This window comes from Ranitomeya variabilis, chromosome 2, assembly GCF_051348905.1.
Source record: "Ranitomeya variabilis isolate aRanVar5 chromosome 2, aRanVar5.hap1, whole genome shotgun sequence".
Classification (NCBI taxonomy): domain Eukaryota; kingdom Metazoa; phylum Chordata; class Amphibia; order Anura; family Dendrobatidae; genus Ranitomeya; species Ranitomeya variabilis.
The window spans coordinates 120,273,630-120,299,801 of NC_135233.1; the positions used below are offsets into that span (position 1 = coordinate 120,273,630).

A 26,172-nucleotide genomic window follows, 5' to 3' on the forward strand; every position below is an offset into this window, starting at 1 on the left:
AGGCAAGGGTACCAAATGGACCGTCTTAGAAAACCGATCACAAACCACACAGATGACAGACATCCTTTGAGAGACCGGAAGATCAGAAATAAAATCCATGGAAATATGTGTCCAGGGTCTCTTCGGGACAGACAAAGGCAAAAGCAACCCACTGGCACGAGAACAGCAAGGTTTGGCCCGAGCACAAGTCCCACAGGACTGCACAAAAGAACGCACATCCCGTGACAAGGAAGGCCACCAAAAGGACCTGGCAACCAAATCTCTGGTACCAAAAATCCCAGGATGACCAGCCAACACCGAACAATGAACCTCAGAAATAACCTTACTAGTCCATCTATCAGGGACAAACAGTTTCTCCACTGGGCAGCGGTCAGGTCTATCAGCCTGAAACTCCTGCAGCACCCGCCGCAAATCAGGGGAGATGGCAGACAGAATCACCCCCTCTTTAAGAATACCAGCCGGCTCAGGAACTCCCGGAGAATCAGGCAAAAAACTCCTAGAAAGGGCATCAGCCTTCACATTCTTAGATCCCGGAAGGTATGAGACCACAAAATCGAAACGGGAGAAAAACAGTGACCATCGAGCCTGTCTAGGGTTCAACCACTTGGCGGACTCGAGGTAAGTCAAATTCTTATGATCAGTCAGGACCACCACGCGATGTTTGGCTCCCTCAAGCCAATGTCGCCACTCCTCAAATGCCCACTTCATAGCCAACAACTCCCGATTGCCGACATCATAATTACGCTCGGCAGGCGAAAACTTTCTAGAAAAGAAAGCACACGGCTTCATCAAGGAGCCATCAGAACTTCTCTGAGACAAAACAGCCCCTGCCCCAATCTCAGAAGCATCAACCTCGACCTGAAAAGGGAGCAAAACATCTGGCTGTCGCAACACAGGGGCCGAAGTAAAATGACGTTTAAGCTCCTGAAAGGCCTCAACGGCTGCAGGGGACCAATTCACCACATCAGCGCCTTTCTTCGTCAAATCAGTCAAAGGCTTAACCACACTAGAAAAATTAGCGATGAAGCGACGGTAAAAATTAGCAAAGCCCAGGAACTTCTGAAGACTCTTCACAGATGTAGGTTGAGTCCAATCATAAATGGCCTGAACTTTAACAGGATCCATCTCGAAAGTAGAAGGGGAAAAAATGAAGCCCAAAAAGGAAACCTTCTGAACTCCGAAGAGGCATTTAGAGCCCTTCACAAACAATGCATTAGCACGAAGGACCTGGAACACCATCCTGACCTGCCTTACATGAGACTCCCAATCATCCGAAAAGACCAAAATATCATCCAAATATATGATCATGAACCTATCCAGATACTTCCGGAAGATGTCGTGCATAAAGGACTGAAACACAGATGGAGCATTAGTAAGCCCGAATGGCATCACCAGGTACTCAAAATGGCCCTCGGGCGTATTAAATGCTGTTTTCCATTCATCGCCCTGTTTAATACGCACAAGATTATACGCCCCTCGAAGGTCAATCTTGGTAAACCAACTAGCCCCCTTAATCCGAGCAAACAAATCAGACAACAGAGGCAAAGGGTACTGAAATTTGACCGTGATTTTATTGAGAAGGCGATAATCTATACAGGGTCTCAGAGAGCCATCCTTCTTGGCCACAAAAAAGAACCCTGCTCCCAACGGCGACGAAGACGGGCGAATATGCCCTTTCTCCAAGGACTCCTTTACATAACTACGCATAGCGGCATGTTCTGGCACAGATAAATTGAACAGTCGGCACTTAGGGAACTTACTACCAGGAATCAAATTAATAGTACAATCACAGTCCCTATGAGGAGGTAGGGCACTGGACTTGGGCTCATCAAATACATCCTGGTAATCTGACAAAAACTCAGGGACTTCAGAAGGAGTGGAAGAAGAAATTGACATCAAAGGAACATCACCATGTATCCCTTGACAGCCCCAACTAGACACTGACATTGATTTCCAATCCAGTACTGGATTATGAACCTTTAACCATGGCAAACCCAACACGACCACATCATGCAAATTATGCAACACCAAAAAGCGAATATTTTCCTGATGGGCGGGAGCCATGTACATGGTCAGCTGAGTCCAGTACTGAGGTTTATTCTTGGCCAATGGCGTAGCATCAATTCCCCTTAAGGGAATAGGACTCTGCAAAGGCTTCAAGGAAAAACCACAGCGCCTGGCAAACTCCAAGTCCATCAAGTTCAGGGCAGCGCCCGAATCCACAAATGCCATAACAGAGTAGGACAACAGTGAGCAAATCAGAGTAACAGATAAGAGAAATTTAGGCTGCAAAGTACTAATGGTGACAGACCTAGCGAACCTCTTAGTGCGCTTAGGACAATCAGAGATAGCATGAGAGGAGTCACCACAGTAAAAACACAGCCCATTCTGACGTCTGTGTTCTTGCCGTTCAGCTCTGGTCAAAGTCCTATCACATTCCATAGGCTCAGGCCTCTGCTCAGAGGACACCGCCAAATGGTGCACAACTTTGCGCTCACGCAAACGCCGATCAATCTGAATGGCCAAAGATATTGACTCATTCAGACCAGCAGGCGTGGGGAACCCCACCATCACATCCTTAAGGGCTTCAGAAAGACCCTTTCTGAAAATTGCCGCCAGGGCACACTCATTCCATTGAGTAAGCACAGACCACTTTCTAAACTTCTGGCAATATACTTCTGCCTCATCCTGACCCTGACATAGAGTCAGCAAGATCTTTTCTGCCTGATCCACAGAATTAGGATCGTCATAAAGCAATCCAAGCGCTAGAAAAAATGCATCCACATTAAGCAATGCAGGATTTCCTGGCTCAAGGGAGAATGCCCAGTCTTGCGGGTCACCACGCAACAAAGAAATAATAATCTTTACTTGCTGAATGGGATCACCAGAGGAGCGGGGTTTCAGAGCAAGAAACAGTCTGCAATTATTTTTGAAATTCAAAAATTTAGATCTATCCCCAGAAAACAAATCAGGAATTGGAATTCTAGGCTCTAACATCGGATTCTGAACTACATAATCTTGAATACTCTGTACCCTAGCAGTGAGTTGATCCACACAAGAGGACAAACCTTGAATATCCATATCTACACCTGAGTCCTGAACCACCCAGAGGTTAAGGGGAAAAGAAAGAGAAAACAAGCTGCAAAGAAAAAAAAATTGACTCAGAACTTCTCTTATCCCTCTTTTGAGATGCATTAACACTTTGTTGGCCAGCTGTACTGTTATGGACCTGGTGGTTAGGAGCACCCGAAGTGACCTGATGGTTAAAACAGAAAACCTGGGACAAGCTCTGAGGAGGTGGTAACTCTACTGACCGCAATCCCTAATCCTGTCACACACACTAGAAATAGCCGTGGAGCGTACCTAACTCTCCCTAGACGCCTCTTCACAGCCTAAGAGCTAACTACCCCTAAAGATAGAAATAGCAGCCTACCTTGCCTCAGAGAAATTCCCCAAAGTAAAGGTAGCCCCCCACAAATATTAACTGTGAGTTAAGAGGGAAGTGACAAACACAGGAATGAAACAGATTTAGCAAAGGAGGCCGAATCTTCACTAGATAGACAGAGGATAGGAAAGGGAACTATGCGGTCAGTATAAAAAACTACAAAAACCACGCAGAGTGTGCAAAAAGACCTCCACACCGACTCACGGTGTGGAGGTGCAGCTCTGCACCCCCAGAGCTTCCAGCTAGCAAGGAAATATCATAATAGCAGGTTGGACTGAAATATAGCATGTACTGAAAAATATATTCAAAAACCAATGAACAGCAAATGACTAGCAAGAACTTAGCTTCTGCTGGAGTAGACAGGTCATCTGAGAAATCCAAGAGAGATCTGAACCAGTACTGAGACATTGACAGCTGGCATGAACTAACGACCTGGGCAGAGTTAAATAGGGAAGCCAGCAGCAGCAATAAACGAGAGCAGCTGAGAAAGCCAACCTCAAAGATCAGCAGTTCCACTCAAAGCCACCAGAGGGTGCCCAAGGACAGAACTCACCAAAGTACCATTCACGACCACAGAAGGGAGCCCGAGAACGGAATGCACAACAGGGAAGTTTGGTCTGCTGTGCTAGAGACTTCTTCAGCTTTTTAACCCCTTTCCGACAATGTGCGTAATGTGTGTGTAGCCGAGGAGATCAAAGTATTGCAGCTTCTAGTCTCCCATAAAGACTATTGAAGCATGCAAAAAGTTAAAAAAAAGTTCTTAAAAATATAAAAAAAATAAAAGTTCAAATCACCCCCATTCGCCCTGTTCAAAATAAAACAAATAAAAAAAAATCTAATATAAATATATTTGGTATTGCCGCATTCAGAATCGCCCGATCTATCAATATAAAAAAAAAAATTAATCCAACAGCTAAACGGTGTAACAAGAAAAACATTAAAAACATCAGAATTAACTATTTTTGGCCGGTGCTACATTGCAATAAAATGCAATAACGGGCGATCAAAGATCGTATCCACACCAAAATGGTATCAATAAAAAAGGCAGCTTGACTCCCAAAATTAAGCACTCACCCAGCCCCTGATCACGAAAAATGGAGACGCTACAGGTCTTGGAAAATGGCGCCATTTTTTTTTCTTACCAAACTATATGGATTTTTTTTCACCACTTAAATAAAAAAAACCTACACATGCTTGGTGTCTATGAACTCATAATGACCTAGAGAATCATAATGGCAGGTCAGGTTTAGCATTTAGCGAACATGGTAAAAAAAAAAAAAACACAAAAAAAACAACTGTGGAATTGCGTTTTTTTTGCAATTTCACCGCACTTGGAATTTGTTTCCCCTTTTCCAGTACAACATATGTTAAAAGCAGTGGTGTTGTTCAAAAGTACAACTCGTCCCACAAAAAACAAGACCTCACATGGCCAAACAAAAAAACTTATGGCTCTGGGAAGAAGGGTAGCAAAAAAAGCAAAAAACGAAAATAGCTCTGGTCGTGAAGGGGTTAAGCATACTTTTTTAGGTCCCTTTGTTAGATAAAAGAAACAAGGTATTTGCAGAAGAAAAAAAAAGCAAAATGTAAGAAAACACAAAACAAGGCTGTGTACATTGAGAAATTGAAAGAGAGACTTTGAAAAAACTTGTGTAAATTGTTGGGGTCCCACTGCCGGGAGCTGCTGTTTTATTGCTCGGTTTGCTTGCAGTACCACTGGTAGGGAAAATGAAGTATTACATGCCAAACATTAAAGTTAATGGGCCACCAATGGATCTCCACAGCCAGCAGCAGCTCCTAACTGCAGCCACTATAAACTCACATGTGAAGAAGTTGCCTGATCTAAGTCTATTACTATAACTTTCTGGCTTCCGACTGTTTTTTTTTTATTGTTTGGCACTGAGTTTTTAACTCTTTGACATCATAGTTAATCTCAGACACTGCTAAAGGGCATGTATGAGCCAAAAATGAACAAAAAAAATCCAGATGAAGATAAAGCATTGCCTGCAGGGTAGACTACAGACATACAATCCCAACATGAGTTAATTATCTAAGTCTTCTGTCTCCGTAATAAACTACTATTCCTTCAGCCCCCCAAAAATTAATGAGCACCAAGACACTCTCGGCTGTTCATTGGCTCCATATAACCTCCTAAACGACGGTTTGGAAAGTTATTTTCCACAGATTATAACTTATTTCATATGACAGTAAAAAATGATTTTACTGGAACTAACAAATTGGGTGGTTCGTACGTGAACGTGGCAGCCGCCAGTGTGACTTAATAAATTGGCAGTTCAACTTTAAGGCAGCCAGGAAATACCAATATCTACGAGACATCTTTATATTGTATGCTTGGAGCGGAAAAGTCTGTTGCGGAGTAGCAATCCATGAGAAACACTTTAATGACATTTTAAAGCCAAAGCGCAGAGTCTGCTAGTATTAAAGCCAGCTGGATCCCCAAAGAGTTAATTATCTCCGAGTCTTCCTATATGATGCCGCACATCAGTTACTATCGTGCATATGTTACGCGCTAGGGAACTCGCTAAGACGGTCAAATGGCTTTTTACATCTTAAGTAAAAATTTACAAGATTAAGTCTAGAGTCTGCTATCTGTAAGTCTGTGTTGAGGCATTTCATCGGCTCCCCAGTAACACATCCTTGTATAAGGCCTGGGATTCCTATGTGAAGAGTTAAGCTTATTCAACTCGGTATTTAATACGTGAAAATCCGTTGCACATTTTGTAAGATTCTGAGTAGAAATCATCACCATTCACCATCTTAAACATCAAAACATAATGGGCCTCATTTATTGAAACCGTCTAAAAGAAAAACTGTCTCGAGAGCACCTAGCAACCAATCAGAGCTCAGCTTTAATTTCTTAAACAGGTCTGGTATAATGAAAGCTGCGCTGTGATTGGATGGTATGGACAACATAGATAGTTTTGCGTTTAGACAGTTTTGATAAATCTGCCCCACGGAAATTAATGATCTAATAAGGTTTATTGTAAAATCTAATACACAACATTAAAGCACCACTCCAGCATTATTTTTATTGCAGCGCTGAAGTGGTGCTACTAATCTAAATTCCCTGCACTTAGTCTCATACTCACCAGTCGCTGTCTTCATCTTTTACTGGCGCCGCTCTGCTTGTCTTCTGCAGGTTCTGGCCTGCTTGATCGCTCCAGTGTTTGCTGGGTGAGCCGGACGTCACAACTCAATGTCAGTGTATGAGAGCCAGAACGAGGCCAAAACGATGATCTCATAGACTTAATTTGAGACCGAGACTTGTGACCGTTACCTCAGACTTCTGGTCGGTCGGAAGTGTTGGAAATATCATAACTTGGCACTTAAATGTGATGATTAGAGGTGACATTTTATTTGTGGGATTTTCCAGACAACAAATTTGGTCTACAACTTAACCTTCATCAGTCTTACGGAAAAGGTATATAGAAATTATATATACAAATGAGGACATAAATATTATCATATAAAACATGTCAAGAGAGACAAAAAAAGGAGGAAAAAGATACAAAAAGGACAAACATTCAAATCATTATAGATCTATGAATAATCAATACATCGAGGAATACTTCACTTATCATGTGCGGGCATATTTAAACTAGCACCATAATATCCTATAATAAAGAATGGGGATGGGGGGGACGAAAAAGGACTTCTGAAAAACAGAGACTCAGAGAAAAAAGAATGAAGTACCTAACTATACCATGGGAGGAGATGCAGGGAAGAAGAAGACCTAAAAGAGATCCGAGAATTGTATGTATTGACAAAGAGACAATAAGTCATATGCAAAGATGAGTGAGGATCGGTATGAAGAATTATAATAAGAAAAGGGAAGGGGATCCGGAAACCAATATAAGAAGGTAAGGGATCAATACATACCAGAAACATAAGAAAAAAACATAGGAGAAAATAAGAACATGCGACCACTACTGTTCAGTGGGAATTAGTAATAGGAAACCAATGTGGTTGAGAATCCTGCGCTGCATTGAGCAGGGGGTTGGACACGATGACCTTTGAGGTCCCTTCCAACTCTAACATTCTATGATTCTATGATTCAATAAAAAAATGAAAAAGGAGGAAAAAAGATAAATGGGAAACCTAGGAAAACCCAAGAAAAGACAAAACAATAGAGTGACAATGCTGTATATAGGAAGTATAAAGTGATCTACATTTCTGGATACAAATATATCTAACACAAAGCACCAAAAAATGCAGTCAAACAACGTCCAATTTATGCAAAATAGAAAAACTTTATTGAGTTAAAACACACACAGGTGCACAGTATGGCAGGCAACGGATTCCCCTATACAAGTCCGCACCCACAAATCCTACATAGAGGGACCGAACTGCGGTGCATTACTATTCATTATAACCCGCATATGTAATCAGTCCAAATATATTGCACTAACAGCAATGTTGTAAAGGTATCGACCGATAATATATACGGCCCTATGGACAAATGTCATGGACATGGTACATACCGCAATGATGGATCAAGGGAGATGTGCACCGCAGTCGCGTCCTCCCCGACGTGCGTTTCGGCGGGTAGCCTTCCTCAAGGAAGGCTACCCGCCGAAACGCACGTCGGGGAGGACGCGACTGCGGTGCACATCTCCCTTGATCCATCATTGCGGTATGTACCATGTCCATGACATTTGTCCATAGGGCCGTATATATTATCGGTCGATACCTTTACAACATTGCTGTTAGTGCAATATATTTGGACTGATTACATATGCGGGTTATAATGAATAGTAATGCACCGCAGTTCGGTCCCTCTATGTAGGATTTGTGGGTGCGGACTTGTATAGGGGAATCCGTTGCCTGCCATACTGTGCACCTGTGTGTGTTTTAACTCAATAAAGTTTTTCTATTTTGCATAAATTGGACGTTGTTTGACTGCATTTTTTGGTGCTTTGTGTTAGATATATTTATATATTTGCAGTTGTCCTTTGTGGTCCTAGGTCTGTCTTGTTTGCTATGGTTACTAAAAACGTTGTATAGGTTGATCTATCAGGGCAGACTATGTATGCTACTGAATTTTATTTCTGGGTACAAGTAGAGTGATTGCCTGACAGAGCATAGTGAAAGAATTGCCATATTAACCAGTGCTGGAAGTTTGCAGAGGTAACAGGGATTACAGCACATTTTGCCAACGTTCCTTCTGCATAGCTGTGGATGCCTTATAGCTCTGCCTTGCGCTGTCTAAGCAGTTATTCCTTAATCCAGTGGGTAGGTCTTTGTGGCTCACTTCAAGCACTGCAAATGCACCCTGCTTCCTGCTTCCTTCACCCACTGAGGAAACAGGGTGAAACGCACGTAGGGGCTCACACACGTGGGTCAGCAATACCGTTAAGTAAAGTTGTCTGATATATCTTTATTTCGTTTTCCATTGTGTGTGATTTTTCATTAGTAGAATACTTTAAAGAATACTTTAAAATTACTAGTGCCATTGGTATTTACAGCATTTATACACAAGCACTTTATTAATTTATGTAATTAGACATGTTGTGATAAATGTGGGATAATTTTTAGGCAATTATATTTTGACCACTATCATGTACTGTACGTATACATAATATTCATTACACATATATGCATATCATTTATGTATATACATACTGTAGTATAACTTATTGCATGTCCTTACAAACCATCCCCCACATGTAAACTTCCCCTTGCAACACATATGAGTTTATTTGTACATTCTCTTATAGATGCTATTCTGTCCTGACACTACTTTGCTTTGATATTCATGAGATATTGTTGCTTTTTTACTTTTTCTGCTGACTATAGCTATGTTTTTAACTTATTCTGAATACATTTGTGATTTTATTTATTGGAGTTATATTGCACATCATTGGTCTCCTTGGAATTTTTTCCAATGGAGGCCTATTTTTTGGCTTGTCATTGGTTCAGTGCATCCATATTATCGTTAGTAATGGATCTACATAATGATTAGCGTTCATGATAAGTATGACTAGCTGTTGTCTTCTGGTTTCCAAAGCTTTAACCATGGTGATCACATCATCTCTGGATTGGCTTTGACTGTAAACTGTGTCTGAGACCCTAATGCCCGTGCCTCCCCAGCTGTATGTTATTGTGTACTTATGATATAATGGCCATCAGATCATTTCTAAACCTTGGCACCAGTATGAGAACCATACTGGAAGTTCACACCAGGATACACATCATCCTTCTAACACTTGGCTCTGTGGCCAGGATCATGTAACAGACCTTTGGCAGAATGATCAACACTGTAAAACTACAATGTAGACCTGCACAATGCAACTAAAATTAAAATAGACTTTTCCAATTATTTTCTGACTACAGTTCCTATGCAATCCTATGTGTCTCCATGGAAACACAGAGCAACCGACCGATGTGTACTGTAAACCTGCAGTCACACTCCCTACCATCTGTCCCCTGCTCTTTGCTAATCATTTGCCTGTTACCAAAAACAGAAGAACAAGACTACAGGATCAGGCTCCACATGGTTTATTCTTTGTTTGTTACCATGGAAACACATACGTTTGCATTGGAATTTTAGAAACAAAAAAAAAAGTACATTTTTATTTTTTATTCCAGAGTATGAACAAAATTGGTTCATTTTTGACCTTTACAAGGAACAGAAAAGTATTGGTTGCAAATATTTAAAATATCAGAACAATTGAATTTTTAGGATTACGGTATAAAGCTTTCAATGTACCAAGCATGGTTTTTTTTTACCTATAGTAATTAATTTGGCTTATTACTCAGTTTGAAATGTAAGATTAGGTAACTTTTGTATTTATTTTAATTTTATCACAAATCGTTAACAGTGCGTGCCGGTTACATCCAGCTGCTCGCTATGATCTGGCCTCGCCGTGATGTGCTAGCGTATTTTGTGCTGCCCAGTATCTGCCATCATGTTTTGACTTAATCAGTGTGAACTGAGGTAATGAAATACAGGAGTGAATTCAGAGTTATTGCACTGCCGTTATGAAAAGAGGCGCATTGACGCGAATAGAAACATTTGGAGCTGACATGTTGAAATTTGCAATTGGTTATACACAGGTTGCCTTTACATATCATCCCAAAAAGACTGGGCTGTGCTTAATTGTATTGTATGCTGAGCTGAATGGTGGCACCTGCGGCCTATCAATGCACAGTTATCAGTTTTTGTCTCATTGTCTTGCATTAGGATAAAATGTATTCCAAGTAGGGATGAGCGGACCTTGGAAGTTCAGGTTCTGGTACCTGATCCAGAACTTGATCCTAAAGTTTGGTTCTGGTACTAGAACTGTACCCAATCTTGAACTAGAACCCCATTGAAAATAATGAGCACTCAGACTTTTGAGCCAGAAAATTCTCTCTCCGAACTTCCCCTGAAACTCCGAACATTGCAACGGGGGAAAAGCCGGTGTTTGGCGCTTAGCACCAGAGCAAAACTATCTGGAACGAACCCCAAAATTAAGTTTACTCATCTTCAATTCAAACTGATATGGACAAAAATTCATTATAGCTTGTGTCTTAAAGCATACAACACAACTGCTACATGTGTTTTCTAAAAACGTATACCTTCCCTTTCCAAGCAGTTACTTCATGTTTCGGTCAGCTAGTTTACAGTAAGAGGAGAAGCTAGCTACTTTCTCATGACCTGTGACAGTGTTAATTAAAAAATACACCTGTACTCTGAAATTCTGTGATTGTGCCTTCAATATATGACTTTGGTACTGCATCACTGCTATAGAAAATGTATTAAAAAATGAAGATATTTAGCGTGCAAATTGGCCAGTTGAAGAGGCATATAAGGTTTAGGTTCCCAACAAAGTGGTGCGCCTTTTTTCTGGCTGTTGGGCTCTCACAAATTGGCCAATTTGTGCGCTAAGTACCTTCTTTTTTAATATATTTTCATCAGCAGTAATCCAGTTCCAATTTCATATATTTAAGTTTACATATTATAGCATTTCAGAGTGCAGCTGTATTTTTTATTCTATTGACTAGTTGTCTCTGTTTGCACCTGTTAACACTTGTCTTATTCTGTTTGGAGGTTCCGCTCAGTTTTTTATATTTCTGTGACAGTGTTAGACTACACGTTGCAGCTTTTGTTCTAGGTGATAGCGTAGGTTAAACATGATGGTCATGGTGTTATTTGATATATCAACAATGTACAATTAATCATTTCCTCACTGTTCATGTGTGCTCACATTCGAACATAGAGTCAATCAAACATATTCCTTTATTAAAAAAGTATTAAGATTGGTTCAGTCCCCTATAATTGATTTACAAAAAGAGAGTAAGGAAGACCAATAGGTTGTCATAGAAAGAAGCCTACTAGAGATCATGTAGAAGACAGACAGCTACTTCCTTTCACAGAAATCTTTATATAATAACTTTCAGAAATCTTTACAAAATACATAAAAAAATTGTCAGAAGGGAGTTCTTTTATGGACGCTTTTAAAAGCGGCTTGTGTCACATAGTAAAAAAAAATATGTATAGAAAGGGAGATCTGTAGGAAGGTTGGTCTTCCCACAGATTTAGTCGATTTGAAAACATACTGGCAGGTTTTTTTTTTAAACGGATTTTCATATTATATGTAAGTTCTATCACAGTTACCGGCTGTATTGTAGTAGAATGCCTGTTTCACATTGACACATCTAAAATTCAACATACGTTCCTTAGAAAGATGACCTTTATGCTGTGCAAATGTTAAAAGCATACCCAAACCAATACGTCTGTGCCTTAGTGGCGCAGTACTTTCCCAACACAGTCTTTAGTAAGATCAAAGTGAAATTCTGGCACTTTGATTCTTGCCTTTGTTAAAGATGTGGATACAGTGCGACAATGTAAAAAAAGTGAAAAGATCAGTATGTTTATATCAGGAATATTCAGTAAGGAGAATTTACTTACTACTGGGATCAATAGCAAAAATAAGTCTGAGTTATATGGTGAAAAAGCTGGATGACAACTAACATGGCTGGCGTTACAACTCTAGTGAGGTTTTTCATCCAGTACCAGAATAGCAAACACAAGATACATCCATTCTTAGCTTCCTAATACAGTGGGGCAAAAAAGTATTTAGTCAGTCAGCAATAGTGCAAGTTCCACCACTTAAAAAGATGAGAGGCGTCTGTAATTTACATCATAGGTAGACCTCAACTATGGGAGACAAACTGAGAAAAAAAAATCCATAAAATCACATTGTCTGTTTTTTTATAATTTTATTTGCATATTCTGGTGGAAAATAAGTATTTGGTCAGAAACAAACAATCAAGATTTCTGGCTCTCACAGACCTGTAACTTCTTCTTTAAGAGTCTCCTCTTTCCTCCACTCATTGCCTGTAGTAATGGCACCTGTTTAAACTTGTTATCAGTATAAAAAGACACCTGTGCACACCCTCAAACAGTCTGACTCCAAACTCCACTATGGTGAAGACCAAAGAGCTGTCAAAGGACACCAGAAACAAAATTGTAGCCCTGCACCAGGCTGGGAAGACTGAATCTGCAATAGCCAACCAGCTTGGAGTGAAGAAATCAACAGTGGGAGCAATAATTAGAAAATGGAAGACATTCAAGACCACTGATAATCTCCCTCGATCTGGAGCTCCACGCAAAATCCCACCCCGTGGGGTCAGAATGATCACAAGAATGGTGAGCAAAAATCCCAGAACCACGCGGGGGGACCTAGTGAATGAACTGCAGAGAGCTGGGACCAATGTAACAAGGCCTACCATAAGTAACACACTACGCCACCATGGACTCAGATCCTGCAGTGCCAGATGTGTCCCACTGCTTAAGCCAGTACATGTCCGGGCCCATCTGAAGTTTGCTAGAGAGCATTTGGATGATCCAGAGGAGTTTTGGGAGAATGTCCTATGGTCTGATGAAACCAAACTGGAACTGTTTGGTAGAAACACAACTTGTCGTGTTTGGAGGAAAAAGAATACTGAGTTGCATCCATCAAACACCATACCTACTGTAAAGCATGGTGGTGGAAACATCATGCTTTGGGGCTGTTTCTCTGCAAAGGGGCCAGGACGACTGATCCGGGTACATGAAAGAATGAATGGGGCCATGTATCGTGAGATTTTGAGTGCAAACCTCCTTCCATCAGCAAGGGCATTGAAGATGAAACGTGGCTGGGTCTTTCAACATGACAATGATCCAAAGCACACCGTCAGGGCAAAGAAGGAGTGGCTTCGTAAGAAGCATTTCAAGGTCCTGGAGTGGCCTAGCCAGTCTCCAGATCTCAACCCTATAGAAAACCTTTGGAGGGAGTTGAAAGTCCGTGTTGCCAAGCGAAAAGCCAAAAACATCACTGCTCTAGAGAAGATCTGCATGGAGGAATGGGCCAACATACCAACAACAGTGTGTGGCAACCTTGTGAAGACTTACAGAAAACGTTTGACCTCTGTCATTGCCAACAAAGGATATATTACAAAGTATTGAGATGAAATTTTGTTTCTGACCAAATACTTATTTTCCACCAGAATATGCAAATAAAATTATAAAAAAACAGACAATGTGATTTTCTGGATTTTTTTTTCTCAGTTTGTCTCCCATAGTTGAGGTCTACCTATGATGTAAATTACAGACGCCTCTCATCTTTTTAAGTGGTGGAACTTGCACTATTGCTGACTGACTAAATACTTTTTTGCCCCACTGTACTCCTCAAAAACAGCACAGTAAATCTAAGTGATGAAATTCCCTTTGGTTGTGCCCTGGCTTTTCCGTAATTTTAGCTTTGGTAACTTGTTGATTGTTGGGGGTGTTTGACCGCTAGGACCTGAACCAGTCGGCAGAACAGAAAACTTTTGTCTGGTAGAAAGGATCGGCAACAAAAGAGAAACCAATTATATACGACTTCCACCGTAGACACCTGAAGAAGTTTGTTCACAGCCGAAACGCGTTGTGTTTTGTTGTTTTTTTAAATAAAAAAAACCTTTGGCGACAAATGGCATTGCTACTCCTATTTGACTTTAAACGGTGGAAGCACCATATACCTCATTTTTCTTTTATTACTGTTTTCCGTTGGACCACCAGTGGAGGAACTTCCTACAACTCACCAGGTTGGCTGCAGCCCTTTGCAAATGGAACAAATCATTCCTAGTGTTGTGTCTCAGTTAGCACAACCAAATTGAGTGAGCATTGCCAGTAACTCTCACCTGTCTTACTAACCTCCACCTACTATGCTTAGCACTACACTTTTTTGCTCCTTTCCCAAGAGAAATCAATTTTCCCCAGAATGGATCGGTAGTGATCATTTGCTCTCCATTCATCCCCTGAGGGGCTGCCGAATGTCGCGCCTTTTTTTTCCAGCATCCCCAAAGAGAGTTAATTCAGCAGTGATTGGGCGTTTGACCAACTACACCATCTTGTATTGGGGATAAAAGTTACCCATTCTTCCAATTGATGCAGATTCCAGTGGTGGGACACCCATCGATCTGGAAGTTATCATCTACCTCATGGATAGGTGATAACGTGTTTTCACCGGACACCAATTTAACAGCTTGAAGAGAGAATTTATTTTAGAAAGAAATCACAGCAAGTGCATTTTGATATATTTATCTGATACTTGGAAAAAAAAAATAAAGCTGGAGCCACGTAACACAGAATCACACTACTGACTATTCATGGTAAGGATAAGAGCTCACCTACCCTGCACAGTGACCATTTCACAGAAGACAGAGCATGCCCACAACACGCTTCCATAACTAGAATTTTGTATCTGCTTCTCACCTTTTATCTCTAACCTCTTTCGGCCTCTCGCAGCATACTAACTCTCCAACGCATGAAGATGGGAACTCCATTGACTTGGTCTTCTCCCGGCTTTGCTCAGTGGATGATTTCACAAACTCCCCTCTCCCGCTCTCTGACCACAACCTTCTTTCATTCTCTATCAAGAACTGCCATCCCGCTCAGGTCACCCCCACTTTCCACACTTATAGAAACATACAGGCCATTAACACCCAGAAACTTATGAAGAACTTGCAGTCCTCATTGGCCCCAATCTCCTCCATCTCATGTCCTGATTCTGCTCTGAAGCATTACAATGAAACCCTGCAAAGTGCCCTGGATGAAGCTGCACCTCCTATACATAGAACAACTTGGCACAGACAGCGACAACCGTGGCACACGCTGCAAACACGTTTCCTGCAGCAGTGCTCCAGGTGCACCGAACATCTGTGGAGAAAATCTAATCTACCAGAAGATTTCATCCATTATAAGTTCATGCTAAAAACATACAACTCTGCCCTTCACCTCTCCAAACAAACCTATTTCAACACCCTCATCACCTCACTGTCAAATAACCCTAAACGTCTCTTTGACACTTTCCAGTCCCTACTCGACCCAAGAGAGCAGGCCCCAACCACAGATCTCCGCGCTGATGATCTGGCCAATTACTTCAAAGAACAAATTGACCACATTCGACAGGAAATCATCTCCCAATCTCTTCATACCATGCACTGTCCTCCCTCCCCCACTGCATCTAGTTCACTCTCTGACTTTGAACCAGTTACAGAAGAAGAAGTAAGCAGGCTCCTTGCATCTTCTCACCCGACCACTTGCACCAGTGACCCCATTCCGTCACATCTCCTCCAGTCCCTTTCCCCGGCTGTCACCTCTCACCTAACAAAAATATTCAACCTTTCCCTCACTTCCGGTATTTTTCCCTCCTTATTTAAGCATGCCATCATACATCCATTACTTAAAAAACCATCCCTCGATCAAAACTAATCTTCCCTTCATCTCTAAACTCCTCGAACACCTGGTCCACTCCCGTCTTACCCGCTATCTCTCAGATAACTCTCTTCTCGACCCTCTTCAATCTGGTTTCCGCTCTTTCCACTCTACTTAAACTGCCCTCACTAAAGTCTCTAATGACCTACTAACAGCTAAATCTAATGGTCACTACTCCATGCTAATTCTCTTGGATCTCTCTGCAGCATTCGATACTGTGGATCATCAGCTCCTCCTCACTATGCTCCGCTCCATCGGCCTCAAGGACACCTTTCTCTCTTGGTTCTCCTCCTATCTCTCTGACCGATTCTTCACTGTATGTTTTGCTGGTTCCTCCTCCTCTCACCTTCCCCTTACTGTTGGGGTTTCTCAAGGATCAGTCCTAGGCCCCCTCCTCTTCTCTTTGTATACCGCCCCTATTGGTCAAACAATCAGTAGATTTGGTTTCCAGTACTATCTCTATGCTGACGACACCCAATTATACACTTCTGCTCCTGTTATCACACCGACCTTTTTAGAAAACACCAGTGATTGTCTTACTGCTGTCTCTAACATCATGTCCTCCCTCTATCTGAAACTGAACCTGTCAAAAACTGAACTCCTCGTGTTCTCTCCCTCTACTAACCTACCTTTGCCTGACATTGCCATCTCCGTGTGCGGCTCCACCATTACTCCAAAGCAACATGCCCGCTGTCTTGGGGTCATCCTTGATTCCGAGCTTTCATTCACCCCCCACATCCGATCACTGGCTCGCTCTTATCTGCATCTCAAAAACATTTCTAGAATTCGCCCTTTTCTTACTTTCGACTCTGCAAAAACTCTTACTGTCTCACTTATTCTCGTCTGGACTTTTGTAACTCTCTACTAATCGGCCTCCCTCTTACCAAACTCTCCCCGCTCCAATCTGTCCTGAATGCTGCTGCCAGGATCATATTCCTCACTAACCGTTACACCGATGCCTCTACCTTGTGCCAGTCATTACACTGGCTACCCATCCACTCCAGAATCCAGTACAAAACTACTACCCTCATCCACAAAGCACTCCATGGCTCAGCACCACCCTACATCTCCTCTCCGGTCTCAGTCTACCACCCTACCCGTGCCCTCCGCTCCACTAATGACCTCAGGTTAGCATCCTCAATAATCAGAACCTCCCACTCCCGTCTCCAAGACTTTACACGTGCTGCGCCGATTCTTTGGAATGCACTACCTAGGTTAATACAATTAATCCCCAATCCCCACAGTTTTAAGCGTGCCCTAAAAACGCATTTGTTCAGACTGGCCTACCGCCTCAACGCATTAACCTAACTATCCCTGTGTGGCCTATTAAAAAAAAAACAAAAAAAAAAAACACATAATCAGGTTCCTCGCATCATGTTCTCATACACTTTATGCAGTTAATAGCACTCTGTGTCTGTACTGCTACATACTTAGGCAGTTAACTGGTTCATGCAGCTTTACATGAACACCCGAGCCTTACACTATGGCTGGTCCAAATAACTAAAGCAATTGTTACCATCCACCTCTCGTGTCTCCCTTTCCCTCATAGGTTGTAAGCTTGCGAGCAGGGCCCTCACTCCTCTTGGTATCTGTTTTGAACTGTGATTTCTGTTATGCTGTAATGTCTATTGTCTGTACAAGTCCCCTCTATAAGTTGTAAAGCGCTGCGGAATATGTTGGCGCTATATAAATAAAAATTATTATTATTATTATTATATTAATATTTGGCTGTATTTTGTAAAGAATATCTCCGGAATTGCCTATTACTGTTCAAAGTAGCACATCTGACCCCATGACTATCCCTATTGTCATGTAAAAATAGAATAAAAAAGTTACAATAAAAAAAAATAAGTTTTGAAAGACTACAAGGAGTGTAAAACATAGCAACCCTTTCCCATAATAATTGGGCGGCATTATCAACAAAGCACACAACCTTACCAGGTGTACCTTTGAATAAAATACCAAGTAAAACAAATGTTGGGTTAAGTGGGTTGGCCACAGCTTTTATTTACTAAAAAACACAATACATACATTGCCAAAAATCATTCATCGTCCATGTCCATTTTTATGCTTTATACCAAAAGAAAATCCAAAGGCCAACTGCTGCTGTACAGAGAACCTTGCAAATAAAACTCATCGGGCATGGACTAGAACCGCCAAGCTGTGACAACTAGTAAAAAGCATACTTGCAGAAACCATAACTCTTGCTATAAACAAGTGGGTAGGCTCTTCACACTCAGGTAAACTGTCTGAATATCCGTTGGCACTCTTTTGCCTTCTTATGGCCCTTTTTCATACCACACCCTTAATTGCAGCCCCATTATTTCCAGCACTTTTAATTAACCCCTAAGGACACCAACCAAAACCTCCCTCACAGTCCTAGGCCCTTTCCTTATTTAAATCAACATGCATCCAATAGTACTTAGGGCACTTCATCAAAGTGAGACAAAATAATCCCACATCAATAAATGTATGGGACAAGGAAAAGATCCCACACAATATATTAAAATCAATATTTGTATTCAAGCCATAAAGACAATAAACAACAATAAAAAAGCAAAATGCCTTCTAGGGGACACCAGATTATCTAATAGAAAAATTCCCCACATGCAATAAAGAGTCAACGATAAATGTAAAGAATTCCTTAATATCAACCAATTTGATAGTATATAATGTTATTGAAATCTAACACATAATTATGTATATTGAAACTTTTATAGCAATTATAACTATTCAAAAAAAACAAAAACCTATTCTACATACCTGCAAAATGTGACCAGGCTCAATGTATCAAATTGAGATTATATCAACAATCCTGTGTTTAAATAACAATCAGGGACGCAGGAGACCTGTCTCTATAAATAACTACATAGTCTCCATCAAATATACTCGCCAATAGCCTTCCCTAGTGCACAATAGTAAGTTTAAGATGGTATAATATAAAGGTTGATAATTACCTAATGTGTGGATAGTCCTGGCGTCCCCTCACCCCGACGCACGTTTCGCCGCCTGCTTCTTCCAGGGGCGTCTTTCTTTATTTAGTTAAGGCGCTCAAAGAAAGTGCATAGTTTTATTTTTTTAAAAATTAGTTTTAATTTCTTCAATGAACTTAATAGATCGGTATATGTTAAAAAAGCACACTCATCAAAATTATTATTCTATTAATATATTCCAATCATCATATTATATTCCACTGTGTACTTACAATTACTCATTTTTCCCTTCAACCCAGCTAATTCATCTGTTTTCCATTAGGTCTATGACATCACATGATTAATAACTGACTAGCTGAATCCTTCTAAGCTCTATGTAGAAACAGGAGGTCAATTTTCCCTGTATGAATCATGAGTCACTGCAAAATTAGTGGCAGCGGTGGGTAGGGCAGCTCGATCAGGAGTTGAATAGGGGAATGATAAATGCAGGGACAAGAGGCTTCATGTTTCTACATAGAGCAAAGAGAGAAAAGAGAAGAATTATCTGGGTAGAAAGGCAAAATTAGTAATTGTAAGTACACAGGGACATATAATATGATGGCTGCAATGTATTAAGAAGATAAATATTTGATAGGAGTTTTTCTTTAACTATTGCAGATAGGAGTTTGTATATTCTCATCGTGTTTGCATGGGTTTCCTCATGGTTTTCCAGTTTCCTTCCACAAACTGATAGGGAACTTAGATTGTGAGTACTAGTTGGTACAGTGATGATAATGTCTGTAAATACAGTGGGTACGGAAAGTATTGAGACCCCTTTACATTTTTCACTCTTTCTTTCATTGCAGCCACTTGGTAAATTCAAAAAAGTTCTTTTTTTTCAAATTAATGTACACTCTGCACCCCATCTTGATTTGGAAAGGCACACACCAGTCTATATAAGACCTCACAGCTCACAGAGCATGTCAGACCAAATGAGAATCATGAGATCAAAGGAACTGGCCAAGGAGCTCAGAGACAGAATTGTGGCAAGGCGCAGATCTGGCCAAGGCTACAAAACTATTTCTGCAGTACTCAAGGTTTATAAGAGCACAGTGGCCTCCATAATCCTTAAATGGAAGAAGTTTGGGACCATCTATCTATCTATCTATCTATCTATCTATTTATCTATCTATCTATCTATCTATCATCTATCTATCTATTATCTATCTATCATCTATCAAACTATCTATTATCTATCTATCAATCAGAAAAAGTGGAACAGCACAATGCTAATAAGTCTGTGCACAGGCCTCCTCAGCAAAACATCCAGTACTTGCCCCAATCCAGACAATGAGAAAAAGGAAGGCAGCACTCCATAGACTTGTAGTGAAAAAATGTGGATTTTATTCAGACTCACATGGCGTGACGAAGTTTCGGTTCACACTGAGCCTTTTTGAAGCCTTGAAAAAGGCTCAGTTTGAGCCAAAACGTCACCTCGCCATGTGGGTATGAATAAAATCCACATTTTTTCACTACAAGTCTATGGAGTATTGCCTTCCTTTTTCTCACTATCTATCTATCTATCTATCTATCTATCTATCTATCTATCTATCTATCTATCTATCTTTGCTCTTCACATTTTCCACCTCCTATGTTAATATCTACTTTTTTGTGTACTTCTTAATTTGAGGAACTAATGGACCACATCTTTCTCAGTTCTGTTTGTTGGGATAGAATAAACTCCTTGCATTTGGCATTACCGCATGTCATACCATTCTCTATCATTATTGAACAGATATGTATCCCACATGCTAATTTTCTTTCTTCCTACCTAACGCTTTTATTATGTCTGAACAAAATAAAAAGGGAATTTACAAAAAGCCTTTATGTAAAATGCATCTCTGCAAGAGCGACAAAGCTTCGATGAGTCAAAGGAAAGGCAGAGAGAACATAAAAGGTTCATTCACATCTAGTCTGGATGGGTAACAAAAGAGCAACATTTGTAAAATGGCTGTTTTATCATAGGCATTTATTTCACATTGGATGCAATTTAGTGCAAATAAGTGGAAAATGCAGTGGCCGGCAAGTGGATTAAATCAGGCGAAACAGCAGATGAGCCCATGCTAAAGAAAATACATATTTCAGTCTGGTTATGCCCTGGAAAGCAGCGTGATGCCCATGAAATAAACATCACAAATTATACAGTTTCCTATTTCGATAGCACCAAGATGAACCTGTAGGGAAGTTTATTGCTAGGTCACTAGCGACATATAAACTCTCATTTGTACATTCCCAATGCTAACGGAGACAGTGTGGGACATAATGCACATTAGGATGTTTTTCCATTTAGAAAATATGTGCTAGATTGTCAATGTGCATGGAAATAATGCATTGTTTTATGATATTGGAATATGTCAAATATTGTTGCATGTACAAAACTATAGAACATTTACCGTGTTCTTCATATGAGAATTTAAAATCATAAAGAAAAATCACAAAACTTTAATTTACTGAATATATTTTTGATCATTATAATATAATAATAATAATTTTTATTTATATAGCGCCAACATATTCCGCAGCGCTTTACAACTTATAGAGGGGACTTGTACAGACAATAGACATTACAGCATAACAGAAATCACAGTTCAAAATAGATACCAGAAGGAATGAGGGCCCTGCTCGCAAGCTTACAATCTATGAGGAAAAGGGGAGACACGAGAGGTGGATGGTAACAATTGCTTTAGTTATTTGGACCAGCCATAGTGTAAGGCTCAGGTGTTCATGTAAAGCTGCATGAACCTGTTAACTGCCTAAGTATGTAGCAGTACAGACACAGAGGGCTATTAACTGCATAAAGTGTATGAGAACACGATGCAAGGAACCTGATTATGTGTTTTTGTTTTTTTTTCTATTTTTAATAGGCCACACAGGGATAGTTAGGTTAATGCGTTGATGCGGTAGGCCAGTCTGAACAAATGCGTTTTTAGGGCACGCTTAAAACTGTGGGGATTGGGGATTAATCGTATTAGCCTAGGTAGTGCATTCCAAAGAATCGGCGCAACACGTGTAAAGTCTTGGAGACGGGAGTGGGAGGTTCTGATTATTGAGGATGCTAACCTGAGGTCATTAGCGGAGCGGAGGGCACGGGTAGGGTGGTAGACTGAGATCAGAGAGGAGATGTAGGGTGGTGCTGAGCCATGGAGTGCTTTGTGGATGAGGGTAGTAGTTTTGTACTGGATTCTGGAGTGGATGGGTAGCCAGTGTAATGACTGGCACAAGGTAGAGGCATCGGTGTAACGGTTGGTGAGGAATATGTTCCTGGCAGCAGCATTCAGGACAGATTGGAGCGGGGAGAGTTTGGTAAGAGGGAGGCCGATTAGTAGAGAGTTACAATAGTCCAGACGGGAATGAATAAGAGAAACAGTAAGAGTTTTTGCAGAGTCGAAAGTAAGAAAAGGGCGAATTCTAGAAATGTTTTTGAGATGCAGATAAGAAGAGCGAGCCAGTGATCGGATGTGGGGGGTGAATGAAAGCTCGGAATCAAGGATGACCCCAGGGCAGCGGGCATGTTGCTTTGGAGTAATGATTGAACCGCACACGGAGATGGCAATGTCAGGCAAAGGTAGGTTAGTAGAGGGAGAGAACACGAGGAGTTCAGTTTTTGACAGGTTCAGTTTCAGATAGAGGGAGGACATGATGTTAGAGACAGTGGTAAGACAATCACTGGTGTTTTCTAAGAAGGTCGGAGTGAAAGCAGGAGAAGAGGTGTATAATTGGGTGTCATCAGCATAGAGATAGTACTGGAACCCAAATCTGCTGATTGTTTGTCCAATAGGGGCAGTATACAAAGAGAAGAGGAGTGGGCCTAGGACTGATCCTTGAGGAACCCCAACAGTAAGGGGAAGGTGAGAGGAGGAGGAACCAGCAAAACATACAGTGAAGGATCAGTCAGAGAGATAGGAGGAGAACCAAGAGAGAACGGTGTCCTTGATGCCGATGGAGCGGAGCATAGTGAGGAGGAGCTGATGATCCACAGTGTCGAATGCTGCGGAAAGATCCAATAGAATTAGCATGGAGTAGTGACCATAGATTTAGCTGTTAGTAGGTCATTAGAGACTTTAGTGAGGGCAGTTTCAGTAGAGTGTAAAGAGCGGAAGCCAGATTGAAGAGGGTCGAGAAGAGAGTTATCTGAGAGATAGCGGGTAAGACGGGAGTGGACCAGGCGTTCCAGGAGTTTAGAGATGAAGGGAAGATTAGAGACAGGTCTATAATTAGCGGCACAGTTTGGTCGAGGGAGGGTTTTTTAAGTAATGCATGTATGATGGCATGCTTAAATGAGGAGGGAAAAATACCGGAAGTGAGGGAAAGGTTGAATATTTTTGTTATGTGAGAGGTGACAGCCGGGGAAAGGGACTGGAGGAGATGTGACGGAATGGGGTCACTGGTGCAAGTGGTTGGGCGAGAAGATGCAAGGAGCCTGCTTACTTCTTCTTCAGTAACTGGTTCAAAGTCAGAGAGTGAACTAGATGCAGTGGGGGAGGGAGGACAGTGCCTGGTATGAAGAGATTGGGAGATGATTTCCTGTCGAATGTGGTCAATTTTTTCTTTTAAGTAATTGGCCAGATCGTCAGCGCGGAGATCTGTGGTTGGGGCCTGCTCTCTTGGGTTGAGTAGGGACTGGAAAGTGTCGAAGAGACGTTTAGGGTTATTGGACAGTGAGGTGATGAGGTTGTTGAAATAGGTTTGTTTGGAGAGGTGAAGGGCAGAGTTGTATGTTTTTAGCATGAACTTATAATGGATGAAATCTTCGGGTAGATTAGATTTTCTCCACAGACGTTCAGCGCACCTGGAGCATCGCTGCAGGAAGCGTGTTTGCAGCGTGTGCCACGGTTGTCGCCGTCTGTGTCGAGTTGCTCTATGTATAGGAGGAGCAGCTTCATCCAGGGCACTTTGCAGGGTTTCATTGTAATGGTTCAGAGCAGAATCAGGACATGAGATGGAGTAGATTGGGGCCAATGAGGACTGCAAGTTCTTCATAAGTTTCTGGGTGTTAATGGCCTGTATGTTTCTATAAGTGTGGAAAGTGGGGGTGACCTGAGCGGGATGGCAGTTCTTGATAGAGAATGAAAGAAGGTTGTGGTCAGAGAGCGGGAGAGGGGTGTTTGTGAAATCATCCACTGAGCAAAGTCGGGAGAAGACCAAGTCAAGGGAGTTTCCATCTTCATACGTTGGAGAGTTAGTATGTTGCGAGAGGCCGAAAGAGGAGGTTAGAGATAAAAGGTGAGAAGCAGACGGGGAAAGGGGAGAAGCAATGGGGATGTTGAAATCACCCATGATAAGGGTGGGGGTGTCACAGGAGAGAAAGTGTGGAAGCCAGGTGGCAAAGTGATCCAGGAACTGATGAGAGGGGCCAGGAGGACGATACACCACCGCCACTCGCATGGAGAAGGGGACGTAGAGTCTGACAGCATGGACCTCAAAGGAAGGGAATACAAGTGAGGGTACTTGGGGGATAACTTGGAAGGTACATTTGGGTGAAAGGAGCAGACCAACGCCTCCACCTGCTCTGTTGTCTGATCTTGGGGTATGAGAAAAGTGTAGTCCACCATATGAAAGAGCAGCCGCAGCGGTTGTGTCTGACTGCTGGATCCAAGTTTCAGTAAGAGCCAGGAGATTAAGAGCCTTAGAAAGGAAGTAATCATGGGTGAAGGAGAGTTTATTACACACAGAGCGAGAATTCCAAAGAGCACAATTGAAAGAGACAGAAGGCATGCATGGAATATTAATAAGGTTAGAGGGGTTTCTGGGTGTAGCAGTTGGGAGGTTTGACTGGCTATAACATGGGGGGCCGGGGTTTGGAGAGATGTCTCCAGCGACTAGGAGAAAGAGGATAGAAAGAGTGAGCAGATGGTTAAGTGATTTGTGATAGCGTCTTTTGTGTTGGATGGTGGGACTGAATGGATCTGCGCTGTTAAGCAATGTGAATAGAGCATGAGTCATTGATTATACTCGTATAGGGTTGATCTACCTTATTATGGAGTTCGTGGTGGAAGACCCTCTATATAAGATACTACTCTATTAGTTGGATTGAAGAGCAGTTAAAAAGAGAAGCCCTCAAGAGGATCGGTCTTGTGTTGGATTGCGATTGCACAGACATTTTTGTTTGGATATAATGAGTAACACTTCAAGGAGTGGTCCAAGACTAAGGATTAGGTCATCAATCTCAGATCTTGGGGGGTCCTGAAGTGAATAGTGTATGGAGCCAGGACACCACCGCTCAGTACATAGAAGCTCAATCCCCAAATATCATGGATCCTCACTAATGATGAGCGAGTGTGCTTGTTACTCAAGTTTTCTGAGCATGCTCGAGTGTTCTCTGAGTATTTTGGGCGTACTCATGATTTGCAGTTGTTAGACAACCTGATGCAGGGATTGCCTCTTTGTTAGGGAATCCCCACATGTATTCTAGCTGTCTAGCAGCCGCAAATCATGCAGCTGCGGTGACACAAACATAATCTATGAGCACGGCCAAAATACTTGGAGAACACCCGAGCATGCTCGGAAAACTCGAGTAGCAAGCACACTCACTCATCACTAATCCTCATTAATCTAAATACTCCATCTTTTCCCTTCCACGCACTCGGTAGCACTTTGTATCTGTACAAATTTATTCTTTATTATATTGATGGCTAGATCTTACATGACAAGCACCACTTTTTGTTTTACTTTTTGTGTCCCCCTATTTCTTCATAGACTGTAAGCTTCTGAGCAGGGCCCTCATTCCTCTTGGTATGCGTTGATCTATGTGTTACTCGGTAATGTCTTATCTTCTTGGTACACGTTCCCTCTGAATTGTAAAGTGCTACAGGATATGTTGACTCTATAGCGATAATGATTATTATGATCATATTGTTAGAATAAGACTACAATGTTTAAGTAATCTCAGTTTTATTTGGTTGAACTACTGAAGGTCGAGATGTTGTGACCACTTCAGGGAAAGATACTGTGATACCAAGTTTGATAATATTGGAGACTGTTTGTCTTGTTCTGTTGGTTAATAAAATTGTTTC

At 41.5% G+C, this 26,172-nt stretch overlaps 1 protein-coding gene across 6 annotated transcripts in view; it reads left to right on the forward strand.

Annotated features, from left to right (window-relative positions):
• SLC8A1 (solute carrier family 8 member A1) overlaps window positions 1–26,172 on the forward strand; it is a 718,740-nt gene that overhangs the window by 687,847 nt on the left and 4,721 nt on the right. The window lies entirely within an intron of this gene.